Raw genomic sequence first — 13569 nt, forward strand, 5'->3', positions numbered from 1 at the left:
TCCTCAAAAGATATTATGGCGAGGGGATTTCTTTTGGTGGTACAGTTCCTACATAAAATCTGGTGCATGGCTCAGGCCACTGGGAAACTAGAGATGATAGAAATAAGGAGGCATTATAAACACAGAACAATTTTTAAAGGAATTAAAAAACTGGATGTGTGAAAACAAAGAATCAGAGAATATTCTGGTGAAATAAAAGTATTTTTCAGCTTAAGCAAGACACTGGGTGAATAAATCTAAAATGAAAAAACCACCCAGAGATCAGCAGCGAGTCATGCATGCAGTGTGACTGATCAAAACCAAGTTGTATCCAAACCAGTGTGCAGGCTTGATGCCTTCATGAATCAAGTCTGCGTGGCACCAGGTCACCTCGAATAAATGTTGATGAGGTATTTATAAGCTCTTCAACATCCCAGCTCAAAGCCCACACACAAGCTACACGACCATCGCCTACACATGTGCAAAACACCCATCATGGTGAATAGCACTTTTCTTGCTCAGTAGCTGGTGGCAGGGCACTGTGAACAGACAGAGATACAGGGACATAGGGACACAGAGGCACCTCCCCATACTCAGCTGATAACCTTCCGTGCATTCCTGGGGACAGGATTGTCATAAAATGCACCATGGATTGATCCTCCTCCTAGGAAAGGAACGGTAGGGCTGTCCTCAGGTTTGAGCAAGGGTGGCCGGGGGATCTCAGAAGAGCTGTTTCAGCACAACCAATAGAAATGATGACCACCGTGACCACGAGAGACGTCCCCTGCCATCTCGGTAGGCACTTGGGCTCCTGACAAAAGCTGGGCTCAGTAAAGGGTTGAGTAGAAGGCACAGGCCTGAGGGATGCCCCAGCAAGAGACAGGAGGTAGGGCCTGGTTTATACTGCTCTGGGTGTATCCCAGCCTCATCCGAATACGAAATCAGAAATTTGCAAAACAGCAGAGCTGGGATGGATCACCTACTCCAGACTCCTCTCCTTACAGTTAAAAGGGTGGCAGCCCTGAGAGGCAAAGCAACGTGCTAAAGGCAGAGCGTGGATGTGGCAGCGCCAGATGAAATGCACCGTGCCAATCCCCATTCAAGGCCACTAACACTGAGAATGGGGCCAAGGTTTCCAACTAGGAGAATGAGACAGTGTAAATACTTTGTTCCCCCCAAAACCCCAAATGTTTTTTAAAGGCACAAAACTCACCTTAACTAGCTCTCTTCTGAGGGGGCTCTCTTCTGTCTCCGTCTTTCTGTCTGTCTCCATTTCTCTCTCTCAGACAAAAACACATACAATTTTGTGAAAGGGGAATTCCTGCCATACAAAGACAAACTTCACATCTTCAGAAAGACACTTGACAAAGCACGTTTCTCAATTCAAGTCTTTGTGTGAGGTCTGAGCAACTGGCTTATCTTCTAGAACAATTGGTGGTTCCAAAATCAGGAGATCATCTTCCCCAAAGGAAGAGTTATGGTCCGTGTTGATGAAGTTGGGGATGTCACATTTCATGAGCCCATTCGGCTCCTCCTCTGGCCACCTGCTGCATCTGATGGCTTCCTGGAGCTGAACATCCCTGTCAAGGGCTATGGTTGGGATAGCAGATTTGGCCTTGTCCAAGTGGCCCATTTTATTGACGTAGCAGTGAAAGAGGGACCTAGATTCGTCGTTGCCCTGTCAGAGAACACCTTGGGCACCAGTGGTCTTCCAAAGTCTGACACAAAGCTGTTCAGTCCGAATCTCTTCTCGGGAGACTCTGCATTGCTATAAAGAAAACCAAAATAAAAGATCGCTCACACTCTAGCTCGGTGACCTGAAGAATCATAGTTTTTGCCATCTACTGAGTGCAAGTCCCTGCACAGAGCATGCTGACAAGCACTGGAAGTGAGAGACATCACTTCTGAACACATACAATTAAACCCAAGGCAAAAGTCTCAAGTGAGGGACCTTGGACCATCCTGAAAAGACATCGTTCCCTGAGAATCCTCAGTATTGCTGAATCGCACACCAGTGTTTCTCATTGGGACACTCAGATCATCTTCATCAGAATTAGTTAAAGTGCTTCTTAAAATGCAGAATTCTGGGGTGCAGACCCTCAGCGTCTCCAGAGGTAGGGACCTGTAGTCTGTATTTTTAGAGCAGCCAAGATCACTGAACACACTCAGGTTTAGCACTGCGGTCTACGTCGGGTCACCTGAGCATCGACAATGCTGTCTCACATGGTGGGCGGGTTGCCATGTGTGTCAGGGTGCTGTCCTACCCACGAGACTCCCCTGATTCTCAGAACTGACAGTGCTGCCCCACTGGGCAAAAAATACCACCATTTCACAATGCATACGCAGGGCGCCTGACTGACAGATACAATCAGTGATGGGAGAGGGGACAAAACTCATGTTCCTGATCCCTTGTTTCACTTACTATGGGACAAATGATCAATTCAAGGGTAATAAATCAGTGTATGAGTGAATAACATGACTCTCGTTAGTCCCACGAGTGCCTGGAAGAGCGAGCCTGGGCACACTGAGAACCATAACAGCTCATCAACTTAATTTCCATCCTTCCCAGATTTGTGTTAAGGTTACTTCCACCCAGGCAGTGACCCCTGAAGGGCAAGAATCATGTCTGAACACACTCTCAAATCCAGAACAGAACCTGACAACAATTAGGCTCTGGAGTCTGTGTTTAGCGTGTGTGGAATCTCAGTGATGCCAGCTCTTACACCTTGCCTTCCCATCCCACGCCTCACGATATGGCCCTTATGGCCAGTTCTCCCGGGGCTGGGGCCACGGAACTCATTTACAGGACTGGAAGAATCTGATCATGTAAACCACCCCCCAGAATATCATCAAGAGTCACCTGCATTTCAGGGATCAGTAATCCCAGAAGCTTTGTAGTTCAGGCAGCTGAGGGGTTTTTATATCAGCTCTGTCTTCTACTGTGACTGACTGGGTGACATCAGACAAGGAATTCTCAAAAGCCTGAGCTTTTCCTTTCAGGAATAATCTACTTAACAAATCTCATTGACCATTTAACAAATGTGATGTGAAGATCAATGATTTACACAGGAGTACAACATTCATTAGGACGTGGATTTTGAATCCGAGAAAAATCATTTGAGAAAGATTAACAGAATGTAGCTTTAATGCAAATTTAAGTATTCTTACCTTTCAGCAAATCATCTTCTTCCCCTACTTATCACTTCACCCAAGTTTAAAAGATGTTTGAGAACAGAGATGATTGTGCCAGGAATCTGTGACCCAATAACCTAAAATGTCACCTAGGAAAAAAAGGGGAGTAACACATTTTTAAAAAGTATGGTGAGGACAGCAGGGCCACCCCCCAACTCCACACTAAGGAGCTCTGAGTAATAGCTTTCCTGCCTGCCTTGGGCATCAGCTGATGTGAAAACCCACCTAGAAACCACACTGTCCAGCAGCTCTTCCGTAACACAGGCTACACTTTCTCAGAATTAAGAATTGGGTCCAGTAACCCCTTCGCTGAAGAATAAAGGCAAAGGAGAACAAGAGAGTTCTTCCCCTCCCCAGGGGAGAGCCCAGAACTTGGGATGCATGCACTGCGCCCACCTCCCAGGAGAAGGAAAAACTGGAGAAGGACGTCCTGCGAAACTAGGGCAACAAAGGTAGAGATGGGAACAAATAGACCAGCTGGCCTGGGACAGCCCCCTCCGTCGCTGCCTTGGCAGCTGCCTCTACCCCCTCAGCACATCCTGCCCACCTCAGGTGGCTAAGCTGTCAGGGAAACTGTGCTTTGTGACCTGGGGCAACAGAGGCTGCCCCCAGGCCAAGCTGCTGGGGAGATGGGAGCTAAACCACCAGCTCCCAAGCGGCAGGCTCCATACCTTTGATATCACCCCGCCACCCCCGCACATTAACGCACCCCCAGGGCAATATGACCCTGAGAAGTGTGACCTGGGAACGAGGGGCGGCAGAGGCCGCCCCCATGTCAGGCTTCCAGAGAGATGAGAGGTTATCCTCCAGCTCACAATAGGCAGCACCCCTCTCCTCCCCACCCCCTGATCTCACCGCGCCCAACTCCCAGGAGCAACCTGACCTGGTGTGGTGTGTCAGACGAATCTTGGGCGGGAGAGGCCGTCCCCAGGCCAGGTCAGGGGAAAGGAGAAGTGGCCCCATTAGGCAGCTGCGACGGCCGGCTGCCCCTGCCCCTCGACCTCATCGCGTCCGCCTCCCAGGAGCAAGCTGACCTGGAGACGGGCATCCGGCTTCTTGGACAGCAGAGGACACCCCCAGGATTGGCTTCAGGGAAGAGGGGAGCAAATTGACAAGCTCCGCGCTGCAGGTCCTCTACCCCCGCCGTCGCCACCCTCGCACCTTAAAGGCACCGCCCAGGGCGACCCTTCCCAGCAGGCTGAATGGGACAGGTGTGTCTGGTGATCTGGGGCAGGAGAGACGACTCCCACACCAGGCCATCGGGGAGACGGGAGCCAATCCACCAACTCCCCAAGGCATCCCCATCCCCGCGCATCAGCCACCGTTCCTGCCCCCTGACCTCACGGTGGCCGCCTCTAGGGAGCAGGCTGACCTGGAGATGGACGTCCGGCGAACTTGGGGCAACAGTGACTGCCCCCAGAGCAAACCATGAGGGGAAATGGGAGCAAATGGACCAGCTTCATGGGAAAACCCGCCGCTGCTGCCACCACCCCCAACGTACCACGCCCGCCTCCCGGGGTCAGGCCGACTAGGATACACGTGTCCCGTAACCCAGGGCAACAGAGACCGCCCCCAGGACAAGCTGCGGGGAAGATGGGAGCAAATGGTCCCGCTTCCCCGCTGCAGGACCCCGACCCCCGCCACCCCTGCACCTTGACTACCCTGCCTCCTGCCCCCAGTTAGCTAAGTGGGACAGGGGTGTCCCGGGACCTGGGGCAGCAGAGGCCGTCTGCAGGCCATGCGGTGCAGACATGGAGCTAATACACAAGCTACCCCGGGGCAGCCTCCCTATCCCCGCAGCCACCACCTTACCAGCTCCCTGACCTCACCGCACCCATCACCCAGGAGCAAGCTCACCTGGAGTCGGACCTCAGGCAAATCTCCGGCGGCAGAGGTCGCCCCCAGGCCAGGCCGCGGGGGAGAGAAGAAATGGAGCAGCTCCCTGGAACGGACCCCCTTCCCCTGGCGCCGCTGCCCCCGCCTCCCAGGAGCAAGCTCACCTGGAGACCGGCGTCCCGCCTCTAGGGCAGCGGAGGCCGCCCCCATGCTCCGCCGCGGGGGAGAGCGGAGCGATTTGACCGGCTCCCCGGCGGCAGCCCCCCTACCCCTGTGGTCCCCGCACCTTAACGGCACCGCCTCCACTCCCCACTCAGCAAGCTGAGTGGGACAGGTGTGTCCGGCGACCTGGGGCAGCAGAAGCTGCTCCCAGGCCCGGCAGCCGGAAGAAGGCAGCTATTCCACCAGTTCGCCAGGGGCAGCCCCGCTCCGTCCCCCTGCCACTGCCGCCGCCTGCTGACCTAACCGCCCCACCTCCCAGGAGCAAGCTTACTTGGAGTCCAACATCTGGCGAATCTCCGGCGGCCAAGGCCCCCCCAGGCCAGGCTGCAGGGAAGAGAAGAAATCGAACGGCTTGCCTGGGCAGCCTCCCACCCGCCGCCGCCGCCGCCTCCGCCGCCCCAAACCATTGAACTGGCCTCCCGTGGTCAGGCTGACTGCGAGGATGTGCACTTGCCTGAGCACCTCCCTGCACCCCTACACTCCCTGTACCTCTGCACCCCTGCCACTCTCTGCACTTCTGCACTGCCTGCACCCCCGCATCCCCTGAACTGCCTTCACCCTCCACAGCCCCTGCACCCCTGCCACCACTTACACCTTTGCACTGCATACAGTCCTGCACCCCTGTATGTCCCACACACCACCTCTTGGGCCTGTGGCAGAGTCTCTGCTGTTAGACCAATGCACAGGAACTCACATCTTTGCCAGTATATGATGCATCAGTGGACGTCTGGGGTTGGCTGCAGGAAGGTACATGTTCCCGGTCACTAGCCTAGGCTACTAGGGTGATCTCTGTGAGGTCACCCAGGACGGGCTCAGAGATGCTGTTCTCTAGGAAGAGAGGAGTAGAAACCGGTCTTGAGGGCAGAGCTGTGCTCACCAGGTCATCCACGCTTCATGTTTTACACAGGGCTTCGGAGAAGTGAAATGGATCTGGCTAAGTAAGACCTGCCTGCTGTGCGCCCACCTCAGTCTTGGGCTCTGAGGCAGACCGACTGGCTCCCACCGTCAAGACACCTGAATGGGCACCTGAATGGTCCCTTTGAGGCATCCCATCAGTTCTCAGGAAGAAGTCTGGCTGCTTCCACCCCATGGCCCTCCCTCCCACTGTGCTGGCCTCAGGAAGGTTCCTTATTTGGGGAAGAAGGCAGCCCACCCCCTACCCCACCCCTCACCTTTCTCTAACCCAGGCTGGTGCTTTCTCTGCCTTTCAGAGTCTGGAAAGCCATTCCTCTTCAGTTATGTCCCTTCTGAAATGGACTTGCTTCCACTCAATTCTACGTGAGGATGCACCATGGAATTCACTGGGTAAGAGAACCAAAATAAATAGTTTTTTTCTGTGAGGTTTTCTGTTTATCTACTGGGATGGGCTGTGTGTAGTTTGCTACAGCCATTGGTGTGAGAGGCTAAAGCTGCCTGTTTGTCCTTGTTTTCATCTCCCCGCTGTCTTTGGGTTTTCCCTAGACACTCCTGAGACATTTACTTCTTTTAGTTTTATTCCTGTTATTACACAGGGGCCCTACTGTCATGGAGGTAAGGTGTTGGGGGAGCGGGACAGAGCAGGGCATCTGTAGTCCTGTGATTAGTTCTCATTGAGCCTGTGCCCTGAGCTGTGACCTCCACAAGTGTGTCTCTTTCCCCCTACCCCAATTTGGGTGAGACAGAAGGGATTTCCCTTCCCCCAGGTTGGTTAGGCTCTGGTAAAATAATTTCTCATTAAAAAAAAAAAAAAAAAAACAACTTCCCCCAATGAAACAGAATGTTCTGGGTGTATTTCAATAGAGTTATTTTCTCCTTTCCAGGCAGGAAGCATGAGGAGTTAACTTCTGACCTTCATTCTGAGAACAGGACACGGTCCTGGAGGTAAAATGCATGAAAAAGAGCAGGGGGCCCCTCTGACTGGCCCCCTGGAGTTGTCACACTCGGACTTCCCCACGCTAAGCCTCCCACTGGCCTCAGGGACCTCTTAAATCAGCCTGCCCCCTGGGGTTCTTACAAAAGAGGTTTCTGCCCTGGGAGCTGTGACTCTCCAAGCCTGCCCGGCTGCCTCTCTGGGTTGGGAGCAGCTTTTCCCTTCATATTTCTGGGATCTAAGAAGCGCAGTGGGATTGCAGCTCCCTCAGCTCTGGTGTTGTTTTCAGGACAGAAGGAGCAGTTTCTGAGCTCCATACGAGCTGGACCAGAGGCTGGAATCCTCCCCTCCTCTGCCTCCGTGCAATCAGTGGCTGTGGTTCTAGCCGACTTTCTGAAGATGTGGATATAAACACACACATCCTAGCCCCTACAGGAGCACACAGTCTCATAAATCCCCCCAGTTTCCACTGGTAACTACGGAGCCAATGGGGACACGGGTTTTGGGACCACGGAGGCCTGACTGCATGACTTGCTCCGTGGCCTATTAACGTGGGTGCTCTGGGCCTTGTCTGAAGTGGCTTGCTTACTGCACCTGTTATGTGGGAAACACAAAATAAGTACTAGAACCCTCACTTTTTCTCCCTCCAGGGCCTTCAAACATAGAAAGTAATAAGTGAACTCAGACGGCCTAGTCGCCACAATGAGGTCAGTCCAGCATGGCTCTCCTGAGTGATGGGCACTGACTTGCACCTTAACTCAGAACAGTAGGGGAACCGCCTTCCTCTAACTGGGCATCTCCCCACACCAGGCACGCCCTCAGCTGAGACAGGGCCAACTCCCCCATTGAGGTGTGTGCTGGTGGCTTGAGTGTGACCTGGCCCTGCCGGGATGTGAACCTGCAGTGAGTGAGGTGGAGGGTCAGGTGGAGGGGGGGTCCCTTCTGGGGTGGCAGGGGGCCCAGTAGCACCCCACCCGGCCTGGTGTCTGGGGCTCCCTAACACCTCCTACAGCTCCTGGGTTGGCTCTGGTCCTGGCCACTCCACACACCCTACCAGTATCTTTTCATAATGTCCCTTTTTTGCTTTTATCAGCGAGAAGTGGCTTCTGTTGCTTGTTCAGTGAAACAGTACATTGGGAAACCAGACTATTTCTAACATCAGTAAAATACCAACCTCAGTCAGCTCACCGGGCAGACTGCGCAGCACAAAGGCCTGCACAGGGCTGTGCGAAAGGCTTACGTGAAGGGTACTCATCATCTGTCTTCAGAGATACAGAAGCTGGTGGTTCAGGTAAAACCTCAGGGAGGGATTGAGGAATCCAAAGCTGGTTGGTTTCAAAGGCTAACTGGTCAGACCAGACCCCCGAGCTGTGGTCAGAAGCCTAGCTCAACATCACGCAGACTCAGTGCCCTAAGTGCCGGGTGGGGCCGGTGGTGTTCCCTTTGCAGGCTCTCGTTGGGGATTCACTGTAGCCCCTTAAATGCAGCAGAGATTCCAGCCCCCTTAGCCCCCACCCTGAGTGTTCCATGACACAAATTCCGGGAGTGTTTAATTTTCATCTTTGTTTAGGAGGATGAAGGAGGGGCAAGAGGAGACATAAATTCATACTGACTGACACAAGGTCACAGCCAGTACCTCCTCCTCGGAGAGCTATGTGCTCCCACAGTGGTGGCTGGGGGGCTGGGCAGAGACACTCCACTGGTCCCAGAGGGACTCGCTCCTCTGGCCACAACTGATGGGTTGGACAACAGATCCAGAGGGAGACAGAGCATCTTTCCTGGTAATTTGGAACTGACACACAGAAATCAAGTTCACTCATCTGGAGATTGGCGAGGGGGAGGGGCGGTGGTTGGAAATCAAATGAAACCAGAGCTTGAGAGAAAGTTAGAAGTGAAAGAGAGAGAGACAGAGAGACTGAGCTTGTGAGAGCAAATAGTCAGAAAGAAGGAAAACAATCAGGGGACAGAGGAATTCCAGCTCCTGACTGTCTAGTCTGTCCCAGCCCATCAACCACCCCGCGGGATGGTTAATATCATTCCAGTTTTGCAGATTAGGAAACAGGCTGAAAGAGGTGGGGGCTGGGTTTGGGTGCACAGTTAATTCAAGTGCCTTGGGCCCCTCATTTCCCATTGCCTGAAGGCACTGTAATCCTCACTGGGACCCCTGCGGTCCGCTGACAGCCCAGCATCCTGATCAAAGGGCCCCTGCGGGAGTGGGAACCCCTGTGAGTGTGGAGAGTTCCCTGCACCGAGATGCCATGCATCAGCACGCTCCCGCACACCCCATGTTAACATCTCCCTAGCTGTGCAGTCTCCCGACCCACTTCCCTCCCTGCCAGGCACCCCTTCGTTACCACCGAGTGTACTGCAGGAATTCAGGCACAGGGATGCCCAAAGAAACACGAGTCCACCGGCTATACAAACAGCAGACTCCCAGCCCCACCTGGGTTCCGAGGGGACAGTAGGCGTCCTCACCTTTCATGTGTCTAAGACAATCTTCTTCTTCAGCTGGAGGTTATAGAGAAAAATAAAATGTCCAAAACATAGTTCGGTGAGGAATTCCTCCAAGGACCTGACTCCAGAGACTACAAACAGGGATACCTACCCCCCGGATTTGGGGTGAAGGTGGATTATTGATCAGCACAACCCCTGGTGGCCCAGCTCCTCGGCTTGGCTGCCCAGAGTGGGCTGGGGGAATGGGTAAGGCCAGGGCACTCAAGAAGAGCACAGAGGACCTGATATCCCTTCTCCACACTTGTAAACCCTTCCCCAAATCTCAAGGCATCAGACAGAGAGCAGCCACCACAATAAGGAGATGCTCCCATCTCTTCACTCACTCTTCACGTGCTGAGCATCCACTGGGTCCCAGGACATGACACATAGGATGGCCGATGGGACAGGCTTGGTCCTTCCCCCTGGACCCTGTTCAATCTGATGGAAGAATGATCACTCATAAAGAGCTTCTCAAAATTATACTGACACCAAAGACAAACTGCAGAGTGATCCAAATTTAAAAATATATAAAATATATAAAAATACTTAAAAATATATATGAAGATTCCCCAGTCTCCCCGCCTAAGGTTAACAGCATAAAGCAAAAAGATCTTGCCTTTGATCACCAAGAAATTTGTAACCCCCTCTCAGGTGGAAAGGACAGATATTCTTTGAGCAGGACACAGAATTGCTCCATCGGATTGGACCAGGGCATCTACATTCATTCAGCAAATGTGTATAAGCTCCTACTGCGTACGGGAATCTCCTAACTTGACCCGTTCCCAAGGCTCTCGGGGTTTATCAGTCAACAAAATAGACATGACTCCCCAGTCACTGGGGGCTCAGAGTTTTAGCAGAGGAAACAGGCAGCATGTTGGGGGTAGCAAGAGCTTGGAAAAATTAAAAAAAAAAAAGAGTGATATGAGTAAACTCGGGTGATGGCGGTGGGGTGGGAGGCAGGCAGGAGGGAATAAGGCAATCCTGGCAGATCTCACGGAGTAATGAACTTGAAGCAGAATAGATCCGGTGAAAGAAGGAAGAGCCGGAGCCAGAGGCCCCCAGAGTGAGGGGGAGAGTGTGGGAGGAGAGGCAGAGCACACCGGGCCCTGAGGCCTTTGTGAAGACTTTGGCTCCTAATGAAATGATGACCCGTTTAGTGAGTTTTGAGGGGATGGGTGATGTAGTCCAGCTTAAGCTTTTGTGTTTGTTTTTTGTGGGAGGTAATTTATTTATTTTAATGAAGGTCCTGGGGATTGAACCCAGGATCTCTTGCATGCTAAGCATGCGCCCTACCACTGAACTACACCCACACCCTCAATGTATGCTTTTACAGGCTCCCTCTGACTCTGTGTGGATGAGAGATTGTAGGAAAGCAAAGATGGAAACAGGAGGCTATTGGTGTCCAGGAAGGGCTGAAGGTGGCTCTTAGGAGGGCGGGGAGCAGGGAGCAGGTGGTTAATGAAGACAGAGTATCCAGAATTTTCTAACAAGCTGGATTTCCTGTCTGTGTGTGTAAGAGAAAGAGAGAGAAAGAACATTGTTCCAACATCTGGACCTGGACAATGGGAGGGATGTCCTCTCCAACCACAGGGGATGGGACAAGGCGGGGCTGAGCAGGTGGAAAGGGCTGGTATCAGCTCAGTTCTTCAATGTCATGGTTAAGGGGTGTATTATATATTGCCACAGAAATGCCTAATAGGTAGAGGAGTCTGTTTTCTTTTTCTTTTTAACATTTAAAAAATATAATTTAAATGTATTAATTGTATTATGTGAATGATTTGGGAATTTTAATTCATGCCAAGGTATATGTTATATATAGCCAAATGGAAAATAAATCAGAAAAGGGGAGAAATGAGGGCTTTCACATAAAGTGACTGTCCATAACGTAGGTAAAATTTCAATAAAACCAGTCTTCAATGCAAAAGCCTCATCTTGGTGTTACATAAAAATAAATGAAAAAGGACTATGTTGATGTATCATTATTTCATGTTACATAATAGCCCCAAACAAACACACTGTTTAACTATGAGGCTTGAAGAAATACTATTCGCTTTTTTCACATAAATACAGAAATGCAGAAATGTTCTAAGGTAGAATAAGCATCTTAGTGGAAATAATACAGATTTGAGCATTTTATATGATATATATATTTACTGATAAAAAATTTGGAAAAGTAATTACATAGTAGAACATATGTATGAATGTGAAAGCAAGATGAATGAAAGAAAATGAATGTGAGTCTCAGGGATCAATGTCCAGATGGAAAGGGCAAATCAGGGAGTTTTGGAGAAATCGAGAAATTGATGACATGCCTATTTTCAAGGCTGGGTTGCTTCCACCAAAGAAATAGCAGAGAGAGAGATGAGAGGCCCAGGAGGCAACCCTGGGGCACACCCACAGTATATGTTTGGGAAAAAGAGGAGACATTGGCAAAGGACCAGCCAGCAGACCAAAAGCAGAAAGCAGACAGAGCAATGAGCTGGAGTTTGAGTGAAGCAGGAACACGGGGGAGGAGGGATGGAAGAGCTGGGTCAAATGCTGCCAAGGGGCTACGCATGATGAGGACTGAAAATTGACCGCTATATTTAGCAACGTGTGGTCACTGATGGCCTTTACAGGGCAGTTTCCCTAGAGCAAAGGATCAGGGGAAGAGCCAGAGTGGGTGTAAAATGGGATGGCTCAAGAGAAGATGCAGACACTGAGTTTAAACAACTCCTTAAAGATTTGCTGCAAAGACACAAGGTGGCAATTGGTGGGGGTGAATTAGGGTCAAGGAGTGCTGTTTGTTTCTTTTAAGAAGATGGACGTTTATATACTGATGGGAGCCAACTAGCAGGAGAACAAAATAGATGAGGTAGTGAAAGAGAGGATGGTTTTGGGAGTGACAACCCAGAGAAGATGGGAGGGATGAGGCCCCGGGGACTTTTCGAGGAATTGGCTTTCAATGTCACCTGTAATAAGAGGTGGGGCACTGAGAGTGAGGTCACAGACAACAGTAGGTGAGCGGATGTGCTGGGAGTTGCTTGTGAAATTTCTCTTCTGTTGGCTTGTTTGCTTGTTCAAAGTAGAAAAGTAACCTTACCAGCTGAGGGACGAGGAGGAAGAAAGAGTTACTGGAGCCATGAGCAGAAGATAAGAAAGAGCCTTCCAGGGAGAATGGGACAGTGAAAAGAGCAGGGGGAGATGGGGGAGTGTGCTCCCAGAAAGTTACATTTTCTCTTTGACGTCCCCAAATGTGTGATGTGTGATTACCCTTCCTGCTGTCTACGAAATAAAAATTAAGTTTGGTTCAGAGGAAATGTTATTTCATTCTAAGAGGCTGTCTGTCTCTCAGGAATGGTCATCTTAAACTGCAAATATTACAAAAAAAGTTGAAAAGATGAACCTGTGTACCTAAAATCCGCTATTTTCTATTAATCTGGTTACTATTTAGTTCCCCTATCAATAACTCATAACCAATACTGCCATGATGGAGGTACATCGATGCTTAAAAGGAAATGAGATCTGTATCATTTTCCTAAATTCCATGGCTTCCTTAATATGCAGTTCCCCTTGGAATTTAGGAATGTCTGGTATAACAAGTGAGAAACAGTTTGAGAAAATCCCGGCTCAGAATTACACAGCACAACAGCATCTCAGAAGTATATACAGCCATAAAGAATTTTAGAAGCAAAACTCCGTAACTACTCTTAAAGACTTTTGCAAACCTGGGCCTGCCCAGATGTTTCCAAACTGGAAAGGAACTCCAATCACTTGCCTGGTACCGGACCAGAGGCTGGCCAGCCTTTTCTGTAAAAGCGAGAGAGTAAATATTTGCAGTTTTGCAGATCATTTTGTTGTAACCATGCAGGTCTGCAATAAGAAAGCTAAGAGCACTGGGAGACAGGAAACAAATGAGCATGCCCACACCCTCCCTTCCACTCAGGGCAGCTTCTCTGTGGTGGGGAGCTTTGCCACAATCACTTGCTTCTTTGTTTCCATTGGTTTCTTTGTTTCCA

General features: G+C 50.7%; 2 long non-coding RNA genes across 2 annotated transcripts; both read right to left on the reverse strand.

The window, feature by feature from the left end:
• Nucleotides 1–1198: 1198 nt before the first annotated feature.
• On the reverse strand, nt 1199–4774 carry LOC123616972 (uncharacterized). Its single transcript, XR_012500504.1, has 3 exons — nt 4055–4774; nt 3148–3260; nt 1199–1747 (listed from the first exon to the last, which is right to left on the reverse strand). It is a non-coding gene; the product is annotated as an uncharacterized LOC123616972 (long non-coding RNA).
• A 122-nt stretch (nt 4775–4896) lies between these two features.
• On the reverse strand, nt 4897–7073 carry LOC141574007 (uncharacterized). Its single transcript, XR_012500505.1, has 3 exons — nt 6402–7073; nt 5924–6057; nt 4897–5553 (listed from the first exon to the last, which is right to left on the reverse strand). It is a non-coding gene; the product is annotated as an uncharacterized LOC141574007 (long non-coding RNA).
• Nucleotides 7074–13569: the final 6496 nt, after the last annotated feature.

The sequence above is a fragment of the Camelus bactrianus genome, chromosome 19 (genome assembly GCF_048773025.1).
Source record: "Camelus bactrianus isolate YW-2024 breed Bactrian camel chromosome 19, ASM4877302v1, whole genome shotgun sequence".
NCBI classification, from domain to species: Eukaryota; Metazoa; Chordata; class Mammalia; order Artiodactyla; family Camelidae; genus Camelus; species Camelus bactrianus.